The sequence below is a fragment of the Aythya ferina genome (assembly GCF_964211825.1).
Source record: "Aythya ferina genome assembly, chromosome: 2".
NCBI classification, from domain to species: Eukaryota; Metazoa; Chordata; class Aves; order Anseriformes; family Anatidae; genus Aythya; species Aythya ferina.
In genome coordinates, this window is record NC_140297.1 from 48,194,692 (window position 1) to 48,213,438 (window position 18,747).

Here is an 18,747-nt window from a genome sequence, read left to right on the forward strand (position 1 = left end):
CTGACTGTCTGCTCTCTATTCACATAAGCTTTTAATGCAAAACAATAGAACACCTTTTAATTAATGTTGAGAGGTTTCTGGAAGAGAGACTGATGTTAATATAGATCTTCCAGTTTCACCCATTATTTCTCCCTCCTTTTCTAATTAAGACCCTAATTTTGTCCTGTTTAAGACTGTCTCTTCACACATCACACACCAAAGTCTGTGGAAGTCAATGACCATCTTCCCATTAGCTTCAATCCTCTTTTGCAGTGTCCCAGAGAGGTCTGTTAAATGAGAATGAGTACTGGTGTTGTGAGTTGTATTTACTGTTGTGCTCCTTTTCAGTGGCACGCTTCACCTGTGTTCAAAATAAATAAGTAAACGCACTGAGCTCTTTCTTGGGCAAGGAGCATTTTTGTCAATGAAATCATCTGCATAAGTATAAGTAAATGACAGAGACACAATATGAGAAACTAAATGAAGCTCCTGGGGTCTTCTTTTGTCTGCTAAGAATGAAGACGTGGACTGATATTATCAATACAGTCCCATGCTAAGACATAACTGGGTTACCTCTACTCTCACAGTTCTCCAGCACCACACAGATGTGTGCATTTCAAGTGACCTGCCCTGCTTCAAGCCATATGCACTGCCATCCTCACATCTGTCTCCTGCCCACCCTGGCAGTGCTGTGCAGGAGTCATCAAGAGGCTGTTGGGTGACTGGGAGAAGTCCAATGGAGTTTTTCAGTGGAAAAGCCTGAAAGCTCATGTTGATCAGGAGAGTTTTACTATTCTACATTGCATTCTTCTTTAAGGACTGTGATAAAGCTGCAGCAAAAAGACACTGAAAGGTTTTGAGCAGTGCAAACATCTTGTGATTAATTGAACGAGCATGTGTCCTTCTTCCTATATAAATAGCAATGGTGTCTGCTCGGTGCTGTGAAGGCATTCTTCACTCGGGATGGTTTTTGATTTCCTTGATAGGAACAGACACAGAGCATGTCCCAAGTCATCTGTGTCTTCAGGTCCATGCCAATCTTTTTTTTTCACAAGTGACTGACCAACCTTGTTACTTCTTGTCCACCTGTGACCACTATGGACCATTGTCTCTGTGATGCAGCTGAACTGAAGCAAAAAGTTCAGATGCTGTAATGCTCTCTCACCAAAAAGGAACAAAAGCAACCTGTTCTGACTGTTGCATGTGTCATGGAAAATACAAATAATACCAGCTGTATCTTTCAAGATACGTGTGTGAAAAGCCTGTGTGAATTTTGCTGTGTCCTGATAATACATTTCATCATTCAAATGGGTATAACTATGCAAGCAATGTGGTTCCATGTTTGAACTCCATGCTCTGGCCCTAGCCAAATTACATGGCTGTGTGTCACATCTGAGCAACCTTCAGAAAAGAGCAGCAGTCCTGGAAACAAAACTGACTCAGTTTTGCCCATCATTTTTGCTTTTCAACACAACTCATTAGCACTGGTCAAGCCTTACATTGGTACAACTCCCAGGTACAACTCCAAAGCCTTACATTGGTACAACTCCATGTACATCACTATACAGTGCAGACATACATACCCCTAAGTGCCCTGAACTTCGATGACCTTCAATAGCTCATTGGCCGCGAGCATCTTGGAGTGGGGACCATATTTTCCTCTCCATTTGGTACAGCTCTGAACATGCTGTGACTATTCTGCATATGAATATTCAACATATATGGAAAGATAACTCTGTAGTGAGTTTAAGAGTTGACACTAACACTGAACTAATCTGTAGCAATACTGCATAGTATGATGTTCACTTTGCTGCCTATAATCACTGCCCTCAGATTATTCCAAAAGTGATGGCACTTCTTGTTCCATCAAGCTTCTGTGTTTTTGTATGTATTTTCTTTCAGATTAAATGCCACATGTTAGCATGCTGAAAAGGAATTCAAATTCACAAAAGAAGAGAGGAAGTAGAAATACAGAAGGAAAAATGTTTTCCTTTATCTCCATGTATAGGTTTTATTTAAAGAAAAAATGGCTAAATACAGACCCATTTGCACTGACAAAAGAAATGAAGCTTCTGAAGTTCCATCATATGAGTAAAATCCTACAGTTTTCATCTTGGTACCTACTTTCCCACTACTAATAAAAAGCAGCTCTTTCTGACATATAAAAGATGCAACAAACAACATAGACTTATTACATGAGGGCTGGCTTAGAGAATTTTTTTTTTTTTCAAAGCTAGTATTATGCTATGAATAAGAAAAGAAAGTAGTGATACAAATTCCTGAGATGCCAGTTGGTAATGCGAAACTATAGATCATATTATAGCTTACTGAATTAAAAACCAAACAAAACAAGTCTTGTGAAGCAATGGAAAATATAACTTCACACGTTCCATAAAGAAGTCAGATCTTATATTACCTCAGGTGTCCTGGATGTGTTAAAACCTTAAAATTATTTTTATCTGTTTAATCATAAAAAGCCACCACCACAGGGCATGCTATTTTTGGAGACAACGAAGAGGACAGTGGAGCAAGTGAGTGACAACAAGTAGCAGGTTTTAATAAAACATGATCCTCCCATACAAATGTAGGCTTGGCAGGATGAAGGTTATTGTTGTGCATGACAGCCATTAATATGGAGTCATTTTCCTACCTGCTCTATCCTTTGCCTTATTTAGCTCAGTAACTCCAAAGTAATGCGAAATCTCCCACAGTGGCTGCTCTGCAGAGGGCTAATAGGAAAGGTTCCTCACTGTAGTGCGATGACAGCACTGTGTGGCAGTAATTTAACTGGGGATCTTGACTAGGAGCCCAGACTAAATGAGTTCCATCCTACCACACCAGAACTCCTAGATTTGTATTCATCCCTCCCATGTGCAACCCTGGGAATGTTCTGCATCTTCTTTTCTGCAGACACTTAGGATTGAATCCCTGGCTGCTGAGAATTAGTACAGGAATCAGCAGAGTCGTGGTGATTCCCAACACTATGGGGTCTAAACCTTATCTGGTTTTTATTTTAGGTCCCAGGATGACTGTGCTCACACAGTTTAGCTTTTACACCAAAGAATCAAAGAGTCAAGAGGGAATTTTCAGTAGCCCTTACTGAGGTGAACCTTGCCTGGAGCTTCTGTGATTTGGACTGTGCAGAGGCTGCAGGACCTGCCTCAATATGATTCAAGCCAGATTTGATACGCACATACACACATCATGAAGGGAGGGCTGGGCAACACACAAATAAACCACATTTTAACCAAAATTATGTGTTTACGTTCCTAAGAGCTTCCGTAAGGGATACCGAGCAGACATACTTCACGTTTTACACAAATTTTCCATATAACAGAAGAACTACACAAATACTACCTAAAGCAGCCAAAAACAGAGGTCAGTGTTGCTGGAAGCTTTGTGGGTACAAGTAAGGGAGGAATAAGGAAGAGCATGCAGTATTTTGCTAGAGACAACAGAAATTTGCCCCCACCATACGAGATACAGTAATGCAAACTGATCATCACAATCAGCATTACTTTCCAGTTTAGTGCCCAACAGTAAAGCAGTGCTGTGAGACCCCAGTATGCAGCTCTGAGCCTGTCTCAGCAGGCTGCTAGCAGAGAGCTTCCTTCCCTGTTGGAGGGGCCTCCAACAGGCATGGACCAGCCCTTCTGGACAAAATCCAGCAATCCTCTTTTGGCCTAGACCTATCCACAGGGGACAAATTGTTCAGCATCTGGGGGCAGGGAGAAAAAGAAGGGGAAGAGTAATGGCGAGGAAGCCATTAGCAGACTATGTCTAAACTAGAGGATTTTCCCCTACTTGCTATCTCCTGGAAAGTGGAACCCACCCCACAGCCTGGCCCGCATCCTCTTCACCCGTCTCTTACAAAAGGGTGGTGCTCAGCTTGGTGCTGGCCCCTGGCACACAGCTGCTCTGTGTCTCCTTGCTCCTTGACAGTGAGGGCATCGGGCACACACAGCTTATGCCACAGCTTGAGACAAAGAACGGGGCAGCTGAAGTAGTGAGACACCTGAAGGTACCTATCTCGCCATTTCTGGGTTAATTTACAATCTCTAGCATTTCCGTTTTACATCTAGATTATGCACTGAGAAAAGTACTTTCATTCTAGCTTATAGCATTTATCAAGAAATCTCCTGTCTCGGTGCTACAAAGACAGATGAAGAGAGTAAAGCTGAGAAAAGAACTGATTTTTATTTCTAGGTTTCAGAAGGAAGGGGTTTCTCCACATGCAGGAGAAGTGATAGAGTAGCTTTAGAAAAAAAATAATCTGGGGTTTCATGAGGAAAATGGGGAGCAAGAGAGAATCCAAAATCCCTCTGATTTATTGATTTCAGAGTTTAAAAAAAAGCCAAATAAGACTGAATTTCTGTATCGATTATACAATTATTAATCTTTTTAGAAGCTCTTCCAACATTGCACATAATGAGCAATTCATCAAAGCATATTAGGTGCCACAGAAGTTGCATTCAATATAAAGGGGTCATTAAGTTTCTTGTAATTGCACATTACTGAAGCTGTTGTGAGTTCTAAATCAAATCAATGGGATGTGCATGTATGCTCTTTAATCGACTGTGTGTAATAATAGTGTGGCCACTAGTGATCATCTGGAATCCTCCAAAATGAGCCACTTTGCACTACTGCTTAAAAAAACAGCACCACCACCAAAAAACAAAACAGCTCATGTGCAGCTAGGCATATCAAATAAAGTAAAGAAATAATAACTGGGTGGAAGGATGAAGCACCTCAGGGTCATGCATGAGCATTTGCTGAGCACCCTTTTCTTTCCACAGCAGAGAACAGAGAAGACAGGCAGCTCTGCTTCCTCTGAATCAGCCCCAAATCTGATGGACATCAGTAAGTGGGAGTAGCATTGGGCCTCAACTCTGGGAATGTCCTGGAGACAAGTTAAAAGATAATAATGGGTTTATCTGATCTCTCTCTGACTAAGGAGGGTGTTTGGTGGTTTGTTTTTTTTTTTTTTTGAACTGGACTCTATGGACTCTTGCCCTATTAACATTGCCATCACTAACGCCTCCTTCCTTTACAACCCTTTTCATCAGCAAACCTCAAAATGCATGAAGAAAAGAAAAGATCAATGCCAAGATGAAAAGATCAACATCAAGATCGTTATTTTTACCTTTTAGCAGAGAGGCCACCAATGCAGAGACAACACTGGGATGTCACTGTTTATATAATCTATGGTGTGCCTATGTGTTGCTCTGGGGGGCAGTGGGAAATGCCTTGAAACCAGGTTGGGTCACATTCCCACCTAGCTTGTGGCAAAGGCTGAGCTTTGTTTTTTTAACCCCTAGCTCACAGGGCTTTTTGCTCAGGAAGATAAAATTATGGCTGTGAGATGACTCACTGAGCAGCCACAAACTGCTTGATGGAAGAGGAAGGCCGGGTGGAGCTGATGAAATTTTTAAGACAAAGACATGTTTGACGAGCTAGCTGTGGGAAATCCTCAGGTGAAGGAACACAGCTGCTTCTCCTCAGTAGTGGGCACAGAAGTAAGGGTCAGCTCTGTGAATCTGCATGCGTGGCTATGAACAGGCTGCTAAAGAAATGAAGCAGGCAAATCACCATGTGATAAATTTGTCTGTGGCCTTATGATTTGGCCACCACCATAACATGAGCTGTAGATAATGCCACAGGTTTTTATTTTAACCATAGCAGCATCTGTTGCTGAAGAAAGCTACAGCTCAAAAAGGAATACACATCCTTTCTGTCATGGCTCTCTGGAGACGAGCATTGGTGGTGTTTAATGCTACTCTTGCACCAGTTTTACACCTCATTAGTAACTCTAAGGCGAAGATCTTTTCTTGATAAAATTCTCACCATTTTCCAGTTTGACTGGGAGGGTTTGACCCAAAGGTTGATTTAGTGGAGCTGCAGTCAGAACCCCTCAATGCAAGTGGGGCCTGGGGCAGCCCCAGACAGTTCTAAGCCACAGTGGGGAAACCACCATCTGGGTGTTATTAGGTGTTCTCCTCAGCACACGAGATGTAGGTATGAAAAGTACCACAATCAGGCAGCTACTGGACTCCCATACTCCTTGGATGCTAAAACCACCTGTAGCAAGTGGCTCAAATTAGAGCAGCTGGAAGAATACTCTTATTTGCACGTGCTCCCAGTGTGACAGAGCTGCAAACACAGCAAAATATCTTTTCCTCTCCTCCTCTCTCCCACATGCTGTGTTAACCTGCATTCTGGCTCCTTAGACTGGACTGACAGAGCAACATCAGCAGAAAAAACACCAGACATGGCTGCAAAAGTAGAGTAAGAATTGCAGATAGGAGAAACTTTCCCCTTTGCAACTGAACTCTTGATATAAAATCTGTGTAGACATCAGTGCTCTCCACTAGAGAGGAAATTTGTTCTGCCCCAAGAATGAGGTGCACAAAACCCATGGCCCAGGGACTGGCACTGCATAAGCGGGAGAAAGGCACCTGAGAAAGTTATGTTGAGAGCTCTTGCTTCACTCTCAAGCACCTGTAATGACCTCCAGTTTTATTTGACATACTTGTACTGCATTTTCTGAACAACCACTTGCAATGTGTGACGGACTTCTTTTCTGCCTCTTTTTGAGCACTTGGACTCTTAAAAACCTTGCTTCTTGATAGCTGAGAGGTGACAGCACTCCACAGGCCAGGGCTGCGATCTGGCAGCACATCACAACTTCAGTAGGAGTTTGCCCTGCGTTTTGAGAGGTGCTCCAGGCAGCAATATATGCAGATGAGCTTTAACTTCAAGAGTAGCTTAAAAAATTGATTAATGCTACAATGGAGAAAGCTAGCTGCTTACATCAGAATGTTAATTCAGTTCAGGTGAAAGACCAGGAGCTGAATGCAGGGAGCCATTGGAAAGCCCAGACGACTACACATGGCTCAGGCAGACAGGCTGATCCCCAGGGGAGTTCAGCCAGAACACGTGGACCCTGAGACTTAGCTGTGGGCATGCAGATGTGTACAAGTTGTCTGAGTATTCAGACACAACCTGGTGACAGCAGCCAGCAAGGTCCTGAGTGTGCTCATTTTTCACTTAAGTCTCTGGGAATGCAACACTTCTGAGGTTGGTGCCCTAGGACAGTCAAGGACATTTCACCAATGAAATGAAAGAAAAAAAAGTTAACTGCAGCAAAGGTCTTGATGAAAGGCTGCATGAGCTGATCGTTGTTTGCTCCACACAACAGCCTTTCTAGCACACCACACCTTTTGTAAAACAGTTACATGAAACAAATTATTATCTCCAGTAGCTTCCGTCTACACACATTTCTGAAATACTTTCATTCCAAACTGTTTCGAGTTAAAAGAATGGAATTTCCATTATAAAGAATGGAAACCTGGCATTTAATCGGATGGAAACCTCTGTTTCCATTTTACACAATAGGAAAAAAAATTATTGAAAGAATATCCAACATTAACTGCTAAGTAGGGAGATAAAAGATAACTAGAGGCTTGCAACTGGGAGCACTCGTACGCTGCATGCATTTACCTGCATTTGGACAAGCTTCTGAAGGGTGGATCAGACCTGTATTTGCTGTTCTCATTCAAAACCACATAAACACCTAGTTAGGAACTGGATTTTGACAGATGAAAATTCTATTTTCTTAAAAACTCACAAAATAAATACGTTGATTTTTTTTTTCCTTTTTTTCCAAAGCATGGACGAAAGGCTCTTCTGGTCAAGACACAGAGCAAATATTTACAGGTGCTGGGGAGACACCATTTCCTCCCTTTAGGCTTCAACCTAGTGTCTGCCACATAATTTTATCCATTCAATGATTTTTTTTTCCAGCCATCTGCCAAGAGGAAATAACTTTGCTGTATTGGGAGTCTGGGAATCCTAGAAAACAATCTTAAATCCATAAAATAATTGAAGTGCAGTTTTACTGAGCTGTTCAGTTCGATTCTGATTTTTATTACAATGTCAACAAGAGTTTAATTTGTTTTAAAGTTTAGGTTCTTAAATCTGAGTGATATACGGTAGTTTACAGCTTGCTGGCAACAGCTACTGTGGAAAAAAAAATGGAAAGTGCATATAAAGGCGGTTCTAAGTTTGACATTGTGAAAGCAGGGAGCAGTGCCAAGAGCAGCAAACAGCATGGCTTTCCCAATCCTGGCTGGCTTTAGGGACTGCTTGCTATTGACATCAGTCGCTATGGGATACATTTCCCTGCTCTAACAAATCCAATCTGGAGACTGTAATTAAAAATGAAATGTCTCAAAGTGTAATTTCTTTCCCTAAAACATTTACAGATGTTAACTAGATTGCTAATGGTGTGAGATGTCTGTGGGCGGACATCTTCCTCTTTATCTGCTGTGTCAAAGAGGAAGATTTCTTTATTAAAACCAGTTCTAAAGGTAGCATCTTTTCCGTGTATGTCTTTACGTGTGGGGTGGTGATGGCAGTGCTGTCTTTTTTTTCTAAACCACTTGCTGAACTGAAACATTTGGAGGTGTTTTTCATTTATTGTTACTTCTTTTGTTTTTCTTTTGGAAGTACTCTTCAGAGTTACCCTGACTGAAAAGTGAAGGTATTCAAAGCATCTAGAAATGTCATCGCTTAGCAGTTAAGAAATATCCCATCTGAGCTTTACAATTATACTACTACTACTACCTACTACTAGTCATAATAATAGTAGTAGTGATGTAAGTTTTTTGCTCTAGTGACTTTCCATCAGTATCTTTGGCTGACGCTCTTTCCTAAGTGCTGCTAAATGCATTTATGGGAGCACGCTGAACGAAGGGGTAAACCGATCTGCTTTATGTGCACATGGGACGCAAGCAGGGAGAACACAGAAACAGCCAAGGTTTTTAGAAATGTGAGTCCCTGGGGAGGCAAGAGAGGGTTCTCTGCTGGCGGAGGAGGGTGCTGGCAACAACGCTGGTGGGCACAGGACTGCCCATGTGCCAGCTCCACTTCTGCAGCACCAGCCAGGTGCAACACTGCTGCCAGCAAGCACCTCATGAGCTGCACAGCCAGGTCGTGTACCAGCGCCCTGCAGATGGTGATGGCTAAAACATTCATTTCTGGCACAGGCAGTCCAGACATGGTTGTCTGCTTGGGCCTTCCCCCCACACCTCTTTGCCTTTATTTATTTATTTATTTTTTTTTAACTGGCTTTGATTGGAGCCAGAGCCTTGGGTAAATCAGAGGAATTTCTATATTTTTTTCTGAGTGCTGTGAGCCCTTGCTGTTTTCCGGTACCTACTTCCTGCCATATCTAAAATAACAGCAGCTGCATGGGCCTGATAGAGAAGAGCTCCAGGGGACAAATTCTCACAAATGGGGTGGGAAAGAAGAAAAAAATAATAAAAAAAAAAGACAGTTATTAGGGAGCTGATAACACACATAGCCAGCATCAGATTCATTGTTAAGAGTCGATAGTACTGTAGGCTGTGGATGTTGTTGTCAGAACAAAACAAACCCTGTAAAACAGCCATGGGAATGATAAGTCTTCATGTCCACTGGGATAACAGAGGTAGCTTTACAGCACTTGTCCTATTGTATGGAGTATCGTGCCTCGATTAGCTAATGTCTCTGAGGGCCAGATAAGTAAGGATGAATGTCCTGCACTAGAAGCTTTCATGCTCTCTCTTTGTCATGGCTATCTATGTATAGTTGCAATAGAAAGCCTTGAACTCATAAAGAAGGCCCTCACATCAGAAAGAAACATTACAGAAAGTGGAAAATTGTTGGAGTTAACCCATTTTCCATGGAGAACGCATGGTGCAGTGTTGTCATTGTTTCATTATGGACTGCAACGCAAATGAGTACAGCAAGTCAAGAGACCTCCAAAATAGCACAAATGGACCTGTGCTACAATGAACAGATGAAAACACGACTCCTGGCCTCAGCAACACTGCAAAAGCCTGGGCAGAACTGTTAAATTATTTGCCAGACATTGTTGTGAAACAACTGCTTAGTAACTAGTTACTCCAGGAGAGAAATTTCTTTTTCCTACTGGTATAAAGTGGGATACAAACACATGTGGTGGATTCACCCAAAATATACTTCCCTGTATTCAGTTTGTGAGAGCATAGTGCTCCTCGAGATCCCTTTGGCCTACGCCATGTAACCAACACAAACATTGCTTTAAATATTAGCACACCCAAACAACCAGAGAACTCAGTGGGGGTTCTTTAAATCTCTGCAAGTTGGTCACACTGCATAAACAATACTGATAGCATTTCAAATTAGTCTAAGTGTTGTTAACCTTTACATACTAATTTAACAATCTTTTATCATCACTCTGGAAACTATAACTTGTGCCTACATCTACTTTGGGGCCCAAAAATTTTCACCAAGTATTAGAGATTTTCATGAATATATACATATTTTTTTCTGCATAGGACTTTTTTAAGAGCACTAAGTGAAAAGTTCTGTTGACCGAAAATAGGAATCTGATCCAAAAAGCACAGAAGAACTCCTACTGAATGTAATGGGCTTTGCATCAAGTTCTTACTAAACACAGGCAGCTATGTGAAACACATCTACAAAAACACAGTGAACAGGTCTGATGGGTTGGCAGGAAAGAATCAGTTACTGTATTGAAAACAAGCTATATGGCTGATTATCGACTAACCATTATTTAAAATGTTTTCATTTTGATGTACAAAAAAGGCAAGTAGATCTGTTCTATTCATTTTTCATAACTTTTAAAGCATATACAGTTTCTCTGATATCAGGAGACTTCTAACTCTCAGAAGACTATCACAGGGAGACAACATTTCTGTGTTTACTTCAGTGTGTTGGCTTTAATGCATATGTGTGCTGGTACAGTTTGATCCCAGAACCCTAGCCTGTTCCTAAGTAATAGTGAAAAAACACCCATAAGGTTTTGGTAGCATGTTTTTTCTTGTTGTAGTTTTTATAACATGTCTCTAGGCCTAAAAATCCTTCATCCACTTGCTTAGGTTGAGTACACAGCTCAACTGACAATTTTAATTTGCTAAAACAAGATGATGTTAAGCTACATGATTCTTCCTATCCCTGTAAGAGGCTCCTTAAAACACAAATCGTTCCTGGTTCATCTTCAGGAAATAATAACTGGAATTATACAAAGTGGCCAAGTTTAGACAGACTAAAGAACATTCTAGCCTAAACTCGTAAAACCTGAACCATTTAAAAATATTTTTTTACCAAAAAAAAATCACTCAACAATACAAAAAAAGGGAATTTATATTTCTACCAAAGTAGAAGAAGTTAAAAAATATGATGTACCACCTAATCCTGTTTTAAACACTTTTACAGCTGTGCTATATTACAAATGCTTATGTGGTAGCATATTTATGGTAAACTTAAGGAATAAGTTGGAGTATGATTCATATAGACTAGACTAGGTCAGATCACAGAAAGAGATAATCTGTTATCATTCTCAGCTTTTGTTCAAGAAAGGGCAACCACAGTGAAGGTCAGAGACTCAAGAGCAGCATTACAATTATTTACTGACGTGACACTGGAAAGAACATCACATAGCTACATGTAACACAGCTTGGACTTTAGACACAGGAAAGAACAGTTCATTTTATGCCACTGATCACAGCCAATGATTAAAATATTTGGAAAAGCCCCACTGTTTCTTATTCTGCAAACCATGTTTTCATTATTGGTATACCATGAAATTTATGAAGTCCATTCATACAAATCAATTTCCTTTACTGATTTCCACTGGCATGCGAGATACAGATACATAATACAAATACAAGTCTGTAGAGGAAGAGAAAAAGATACACAGAAATGTTTGCTTGCACTTAAAAGCGGAGTAATCTCAAGTGAGGATGTAGCTTGAAGAATTATCTCTACATTCATCCTTAAAGAGTTTAGGCTCTGAACACATAGAAATCAGTGCAGATGCACTACGTCACAATGAATCTATGCTTACTTACTGTAGTAGTCTCTATCAAGAATAACTGAAAGTTCTTCCACTCTAAGATTTTCATTTTGCAGCAGCAATGTACAATCTAGACATCCTTTTCATGCTATGAGAAATATTCATACATAGACATCTTAAAGGAATTCTTGCAATCATTTTAGTGTGTCAAGCTGTGGGGTTTTCTACCTATAGTGGTGTTTCCCCTCAATAAAAGGTTTTCATATGAAATTTAAATCTGTCTTTGGACAACTTTCTGAACACTGACATTTCAGAAAAGAGTTACAAGGAGGCAGCGGACGAGATAGTTCAGGGGACCATGCACAACTGAAAGCACGATACAGCCTCATTTGAAGTCAGATGAATCTGCCAGCTCCTCCATGAAACAAGCTCTTAACTGACAGCACAGAAAGTATGTTGATTGCTGAAGAAAGCCAGATTTCATCATCAGTGAAACCACAGATTTAGCCCCTGAAGCATCAGATATATGGCTGGCTGACGTCTAACTGTCTGACTGAAAGTTTTTAAGGTTACAGCTCACACAATCAGATGCAGGTAGTCCTATATCTGAAGTCCTACCACCTTCCTGACTAAAATACAGGAGACTAAGTTTCTGTTTCCAATTTCAAAAGCAGTTTCTTTTTCTGAATATTCATAGAATCATAGAATCATTCAGGTTGGAAAAGACCTCTAAGATCATCTAGTCCAACCCTCATCTAACAGCTAAAGAAATGTTTCATCCATTTGTAGTTTTCTTAAAAGAAAATCCTGCAGCCCTATCAAAAGTCTATTTACTTTTCATACTCTATTTTGTGTTGAGTGCTTGAATCCGTAATAGTCCTTAAAATAATAAAGTCTACCCTACTAGCTAATCTGTTATACAAGGGCAGGCCCTGTTGCAGCAAACTAGTGCGGACAGAGCATGCATTTTGCAGCAGCCAGATGGACAGAGACCTCAGGTACTAGATCTTAACAATCAACAAAACACTTCTGCATCAACAGTTGCACTTTGTTGCTTCTCTGGTTTAAAATGGTGATATTCCCCAAAGTGAAACTCAGTGCTAGAGAAGAGCTGAGAGAGGAGTTTTCTTTTTCAGTTGAGCAGATGATTTTATTTTTTGTAAGTATATGAGTGATTTTGGTCTGGAAACACTTACAAATTTTTGATGAGACACCATTCAGTCCAGGTGTTTTTCCCAAGTTAATATTAAATATAGCTTTGGAAACTTCAGCAGATGTTCATTTTTTTTTCTAGTTACAACTACTCTTTTTTTTTTTTTTTTTTTTTTTTTTTTGCTACTACTTGGTTAACTATCTGACTCTAATTGATTCTTTCACACTGTGATTCATAATGTGTTGTGAATCTTCTGTTAATTTACTTGTTACTCTCTTATTATTTCCCCTGATTTAACACATCCTGTTTTAGAAAATCCATTGAAGATGATGGAAAAAAAAATCATGGCATTTGGATCACGTCCTGAATGTAATTTGAATGCCATCTTTCTAAAGTTGCAAAGTAAGGGGATTTCCTGTTTTATTCTTCAATCATATAACCTTGAAAATGAACCTTTAAAAATCCTTCTGTGCCTTGTCAAAGGCCAATCACTTCTACTCCTTCCTGCAATATTACTTTTTCTGCATAATTTCTATTGGGGAAGAGCCAATGAACAGTCTCTGTTTTTCTCTTATTTTTAATGAATGCCCTGTTATATTGTAAGAGAAGTCTTAAACTGATACAAAAAATTCTCACTGAGTTCAGGTGATATAGCTCTATTTACTCAAGTAGTACCCCCTACCACCTTCTATTTTACCTTATTTCTGACTTTTTGGGGGCTGTCTACAGGAGCTCTCTCCATCCAGTGGTAATGTTGAAGCCCTTTCCCTACTCCTTAGAAAACTTGGCAATACAGTGTGGAAATAACTCCCAAGGAAATACTTCCCCAGTGGAGATGGGCCACTGAAACCTCCCATCTCTATGCAGTGTAATAATCTCACTGCAGATCAATATGGACAAACAAATTGGCTCTTCTAACTTGGGCAGTAACAGATACACACTCTCCTTAGACAGATGAACAGGCAACTTCATCTACTTTTAAAATGTGCACATTTGCCATTATTGTAGGATTATTAGTCCCCATTGCATAAATGTAGCAGGGCCAAGGCAAAGGTGATTCATGTTTATCCTTGGGTATATCAATTAACCATTCATGAAAGCTCTTTTATTTAGGTTTCATTTAACCTTCCTAAAGACAATAAGCACATTGCTTATTTCATTTTCTCCTTTTATTTTTCCCTACACGTAAACTATTTTGAGGCAAAATGCAGTATTCTTCAGATATACTTTCCTGTGGCAGTCAAATCCTGGGCTAACTACTACTCATTTGTACTATTTCAGTTTTAGACAAACTCTTCTCTCTCACACCCACACTCACCTTTTCCCCTCTTCTTCCAAAATTCATCTTTGCTCTTTTTTTTTTCTTTTTTTTTAATGGGGATGTTATATTTAACCTTTCTCTCATTTCTCTTTTTCTCAAGCCTTCTTTCGTTCTAGTTACACCACCAGGTAGTTTCACAGTCATACTCTAAGTCTGAAACTTTCAAATGTGTGTTAATCATGCTACAGTGTCATGAGAAAGCTTCCATATTTTTAGTATGTTCCCCAAGTAGAGAAAATTTATATACACATATTGCACTTGCCACAAAAGGTCTCAGTCATCTAACTGTGCTAAGTCCTTGTCCCAGAGCAGCCCCATGCAGAGCCCCCACCTTGACTGTGAGTCCTGGAGTCTCATCACACAGATCTGACTTGGACAGCAAGCATGAACCTACTCAGTGATTTCTCATCAGAAAACAAGCAATCAACTAAAGCAGCTGAGAGTTGCAGGGTTGCAGCTATTTCTGTATTTTTAAACTAGCTATTAAAATAATGCAAAAAGATTCTGTCACATTAGCATGTTTTCTGGTAAACCTTATTCCTCAATTTCAGCATTACTGGTTCTACTTTAGTATTTTACTTTACCATTACTTACTGTGAAATATTTGGGATATTGGATTGCAAAAATGTAAGTCTAAACCTTCTGCAAAGGAGACAGTCACCTTTACCTCCATAATTCTGGCTATATGCTCAATAGAGTGGAAATCAGCCCATCTTGTCTGACAACAATGGAGCTTTACATGTTCATGCCAAGTGGTGATCTGACACAGTATGTCCAGGTTTTAGTCTATGGTTTAAACAGACTGTAGCAGTGTTTGTCTGACCTGCAAAGGTGTAACCTGGGTTTCTGAAAACAGTGGGAGACCTCCTTGAAAATTCTTTGAAGCAGTTGTTGCTGCCCTGTTCAACCACTGATGCAAAAAGTGTAGTCTTGGACTAGGCCGCATAAATTCTAGCAACTTCAGGAAGGCCTTTGATTAGCAGGACCCAAAGGCAAACTGTATAGTCTGTATTAACAGTATTAACAACTGTATTAATAGCTAATAAATTGGGGAAATTTCTCAAAAGAAACAAAAGAAGCAAGATTGAAAAGAAAAAAACAGGACCAGTTTCTCTGCTAAGCTCTTTCTATATGACAATTTCACATATAGACGTTTTGGACTGAGAAGCACATTGAGCCTCCCAGTACCACTAACCTAAAGACATATTGCTACGTGGAGAAGCTGCCTGGATAAGTTGTTAATGGCTAATGCAGACACAAGGAGGTGAAAGCCCTCAAGTGAACAACTTAGAACATGGTGGAGCACAAGAATTGTCACAGCTAGGACTGGAAAAAAAAAGCCATCTAAGAGAGAAGAGATCATCTTTATCAGCTCCTTCAATTTTCCAAAAGAATAGCCGGATAACAAATGTTCAGATGCCTGAAAATCATTCAGCAACAGTGACAACTGCAGCTCAGAGGCATGCAACAGAATGGAGCCAGATTTCAGAGCTGTAACAGGCATTTCAGTAAAGAAACTGAACACAACTGAAGACCCATAAGATGAGCTTCTCCACTTAACCTCATGTTTCTAGGAAGTTTATCTCAACAGACACCTGCAGGATTTTCAGAGAATTGTCGTGAGTAGAAGTGATTTACCACAACTCTCGCCCACCACAACTTCAAATAAGCAAAAGAACTAGTGTACTAAATCTTACATCTCATTACATATATTGGTGTGTGCATATGTGAACACATATATATACACACTTTATGTGTTTATAGATTTGCATATACAGGATAGAAACGAAAGTTTAAATAAGTATTTTGCAGCTTTGCATTTTGGGAGGCTTCACTTGTGATTCAAAATAGCATTTTTTCTACCTCTTATGTAATTTGCAGAAGATTTTACTCACAAGGTAGCAACAAAATGCATATTTTTTTCCAGAAACAGTAGAAATAGAGCTGACTGCTGCTTCCAGGGCATCAAAATCAATTAGTAATATGTACTGCAGTATATATTCTGCAACCAGAAAGGTATCACAATACTTAGAAATTAAACAAATCTTTACCCTTAGCTCCCACAGAAAGCTAACATCAAGAGAAACCTGAACAGCATTGATATGAAGAGTGAAATCCTGTCCTCCTCATTCTCATATGACTGCTGAAGGGCTAAAACTAAATAGAGAAATCATACTTCAGTAGTGTAAAGGCAAGACAAGAGAGGAATGTTCTTATACATACACGATGCTTGGAAACACAGTTTAAAACTACATAAGAACCAAAGAATTGAATCCACTGATTCTGGAACTTTGATAACCTGTAGAGTTGCTTTCCAAGACTTTCCAAATGCTCATGTTGTAATTCATGTGGTTAGGGACAATACAGTCTGGGAATTTTGATATACTTTCAGCATCATCTCACTTCCTGGTATTTGTCTAGTGGTAGGCTTGAAAGCATGGAAAATGTAGAAGACCTACTAACAAAGCCAATCCTGTAGAGACTGTTTGGGCCAGCTCCTTACTATTTCCAGGTATTTTCAACATTTAGACTTTGCAGGTTTTCTCAGTTACAGAGGAGGAGGAGAACATTTGAGGGCCCCTCTTTTTTTTCTTTATTTTTGATTTTTTTTTCCAGAGATAAGCCTTGTGTGGAAAGCATGTTTCCCCTTTGGTTGCAATCAGCATTAGCTCCTCAGAGAGGAGAACGATCAGAAGTAGGGTTATCAAATAGTCCACTCTCAACAGCAACGGTCAAGCCACTATCAGGTCTGCGACTGAGCCCCCCAGTTTTCCAGCAGATGTAGACGGGACAATCAACTGTGCTGCACATAAACCTCCCATAAAAGACTCCTTCTCTGTGTGTCTATCAATGACTAGATTGCAATGAATGCAGCTATTATGCATTTTAACTACCAGCCATACGCCTGGTGCTGTTTCCAATGAACCCAAAGGGAATGGTGTTATTGACTTAAGTGGGAGCAGAGGCAGGCCCTCTGCTACTTTGCGATCTAGCAACATTACAGCTTGCTAATGCTTAGCCAAGTGCGCTGTACATGAAGTCAGTGAATTTACTCATGAACACGCTTCCTCTGACACGTGTGTTGCTGGGCTGGTTGCTTCAGTCTAACTCTTCCTGGATGTATCAGGGGTCTGTATGATACTCCTCCCTGTGGAGAAGAGGGATTTTTATAAAACAACTTCCCCGGAAATGATTTGCCAGGAGAGGTTCAGGACACGAGAGCACAGAGTCCATATACGAGCCACACAGCCACACCTGACCAGCTAACACTGCATGGCTCAGCAGAAACATTTCAAACAAACATATTCCTAAAATGAATTGCATCAGAACAAAGCTTTCTCACGAAGCTTGTGCGTCTGCAAGCCACGTATTTCCCTTGGCACTGCTCCAGGCTGAAAAGCAAATGTAAATGTTACAAAGACTCAGATACAGCAACTTCTTCTCCCCTGATCGCCAAGGAAAACTTACAGAAAATAACCCGCAAAACCTTTACCATTTGAAACAGCAATGCCAACAGCCATCATTATGGAAATAGGAGAATGAATCAGACATGGAAGTGAGGAGCAATTTCTTCTCCAGCTAATTGCACAATGACTACCAGGGCTGAAGTGTGAAGCTGGCATTTGGTTGAAAAGAGGTAATGTGGCTTCAGCTGTATACCAAATGACTCGAAATGCTTAGTATGAAGGTGTGTGCGCAGAGCATATTAAGCAAAGGCTGTGTTTTGTGCACTAAAAATACTCTGGGTTATAAAAACATTGCAAAGCACAGCCTGCGGATTTCTACAGCTTTCCCATCATTTGACACGCTCCTGCTCCCAACACCAGTGCCCCTTTAAGTGTCTGCCATCACTGAATGAAGGTGGAGGCATTCAGGACTTCTCTGAAGGAACTGGACACTTTCTTGAAAGCTCAAGACTCAAGGACGTCCCTGGACATCTAAGTGTGGCTGATAGAAGAAAGCAAAGTTCATTGCCAGATTTCACAGCATACTGCAGCTAAGAGGTAGGAAGGTCTGCTTTGTGGGCAGATGGGACTGGAGAAAATCGGGAAGTGACACCTAGTCTGGTCATTTACTCTTTTGGGAGCTTTCTTCTAGTGAGCCTCCAGGGAGACTTGATTCACCTAAACCTGCTAGAAACAGCAAAACCCCATCCCTGATCCTGAGGGTGTGTGGCTTTATGTAACAGGACACCCCTCAAACCCAGACATGCAAGTCCACCAAAGGTCTGACACTAACAAATTACTTCAGTCCTCCCTTACTCATCGCGTACAACTGAAGTCCCAAATGTTAACGACTCAGCATGTTTTATCACAGTAGCATGTACACTTTCAATCATCATTAGAAATGAGGAGGGTCTAGACACAGGCAGCAAGCCAGGTTAAGTAAAACTTTCCATGAGGAAAGCTATTTGTTTTCTCCTAGAACTGCTATGCTAGGCCAAGAGGGAGG

At 40.4% G+C, this 18,747-nt stretch overlaps 1 protein-coding gene and 1 long non-coding RNA gene across 6 annotated transcripts in view; one reads left to right on the forward strand and one right to left on the reverse strand.

Annotated features, from left to right (window-relative positions):
• Positions 1-18,747, reverse strand: part of NFATC1 (nuclear factor of activated T cells 1) — a 120,977-nt gene that overhangs the window by 8,505 nt on the left and 93,725 nt on the right. The window lies entirely within an intron of this gene.
• Positions 1,791-7,071, forward strand: LOC311431786. Of its 2 annotated transcripts, XR_014689642.1 has the most exons (3): positions 1,791-4,000; positions 4,776-4,839; positions 5,046-7,071. It is a non-coding gene; the product is annotated as an uncharacterized lncRNA (long non-coding RNA). The 2 variants fall into 2 exon arrangements; XR_014689641.1 differs by having other exon boundaries at positions 4,776-7,071.